Raw genomic sequence first — 2317 nt, forward strand, 5'->3', positions numbered from 1 at the left:
TATTAATTGAAGAGTACCTAAAATAAATACTTTAAAAAAGTTATTTATTATTCATAATCTCTTACTTTAATATATAAATATTATTAATAAAAAATCAAATAAAGACTAAATAAAATATTACTAAAAAACAAATCTTTAAAATATTTCATTTACTGTTCATCCTCACTTTCTTTTCATATGTATAATTTATATCTTCTTTTAACAGAAAGAGAAAGTGCATATTTCATCTTCTCCTCCAAATTATAATTTCTCCATTAATGGCCATGGAGACAAATCCACCAACATCCGAGTTAATGTCGCCGGTCCATAGTTTCCCCAACAGGTTCTTTAGCAGTGACTTCCAAACTGATGAAGAATTAAATGCTCAAGGTTTGTCTCTTTATCTAATTTAACTATCTCGAATATATGTTTTTTTTTATTTGACATTTTTTAATGCAATAATCCAAATATACCTATCCCCAACAGGTATTAACAGGCCTATCTTATTATTATATGCATGGATAATTGTGGTTTTGGTTTATATTTTACAACAGCATCAAAACAGATCTTAACACATGTTAGCCCTGTACCTGGGGTTTTTTTTAACTGTAAAGGATCAACACAAAAGGTTCTTAACCACATCAATAACTTATATATTAAGTCACATCAGGTTATAGAATTAAACTCCACAACTAGCCAACTTAAGCACACATTCTACTACTAGGTTACAACCGCACCTGAAACAATGGATCGACTACGGAGCTGTGACATCAACCCATTCCCAAAAAAAAAAAAAAATACTAATAATAAAAGAACAAGAAAACGACCTTAGTATGTGGCCTACAAACATAGGGTCAAAAGGTTATCACAACTTTAACCACTTACCACATCCTAACTACCCCTTGTCCTCCATCTCTACGAAGCTTTTCTTCATGGTGTCGCAACATCCTCATCATAACTAACCACGGGTTCTTTGCCTTCCTTTGCCATAATTATCAGCCGCAATGTTTTTTTTTTCTCTGCCAATTAACACATGTTAGGCAGTGTACTGTAATCAGACCATTAATTCTTTGGCAGACCAACAAATCAAGCCGAATGATCTTTGGTCTGTCCATTACTTGTTTAACACATGTTAGGCAAACTTTCAAAGTTTAACTACCCAAAAATTAATGTACTTCCACAGCCAGAACTATACAAGGCAACATTTTTTTTCATAACCATTTTAACACATGTTAGACCAGTTCACATTGATAGGCAATTTCCAACTATTTGTAACCAAGATGATCTTTGGTCTGTCCATTACTCGTTTAACACATGTTAGGCAAACTTCTGAAATTACCTAACCACGTTATAGAAGTTCACATTCATACACTAACAATATGTTTTACATTTTTCAAACAGCTAATCTAATAATCTTAACTGATTTTACCATTAATCCAATAACCTTAATATAATTTTTCAAACTGTTAGGCAAACTTCAAACTCCCACTATTAATTATTTGGCAGTCAAACAAATCAAAGGCAATGATCTTTGGTCCGTCCATTAATTTATTTAACACATGTTATGCAAATTTCTAAAGTTAACTACCACTTTCATATACATGAATACAAGTCGGGTTACAACAAGATTATAATGGATGCTTAACACATGTTATCATATGTATACAAGTGGGGTTACAACAATACTACGATTTTAACTAAGCTCACCATTAAACCCATCGCCTCCGTCGACTGTTTTCACCCTTATCACATGTTAAGCAACTAAATGTTCCAAACAGACAAATTGTAACACATGTTAGACCAGTATATACACATCATGGTGTTTTGTAAACCACTAGCTTATACATGAATACATGTCAGGTTACAAAAAAGATTATAACAGAAGCTTAACACATGTTATATATTCCAAAATGTGCACAACAAATGACCTGTTTCATATTATATATTCCAAAATTACCGGTACATGTGTTACCATAAATGGCTCGTTTCATATTACAAAATGTGCAAGCGAGTAAGTAAGACGTAGAATGGCTTCTAGAGATATGAGATATTTAGACGAGCATTTCCTATTAAAAGAGACGTTAATAATACTAAATAAAGTATATTATTTTTTGACCCTGCTCCGTTTTTTATAAAAGTTAGTTTAATGCGTAGAGGAAAATTAGCTCATCACAATGAGATTTTCAAAATTTATAAAACCTTATATTTTATAAGTTATGAAAAAAATAAATAAGATTCAAACTAAGTTAATTAGTTACTATCTTTGAGAGAATCATGTGTTCTTTTATGTTCTTTTAGAGCAGTACGAGATTTAGAAAAGAAAATCAAAAGTTAAAGA

Source organism: Helianthus annuus, chromosome 11 (assembly GCF_002127325.2).
Source record: "Helianthus annuus cultivar XRQ/B chromosome 11, HanXRQr2.0-SUNRISE, whole genome shotgun sequence".
Classification (NCBI taxonomy): Eukaryota; Viridiplantae; Streptophyta; class Magnoliopsida; order Asterales; family Asteraceae; genus Helianthus; species Helianthus annuus.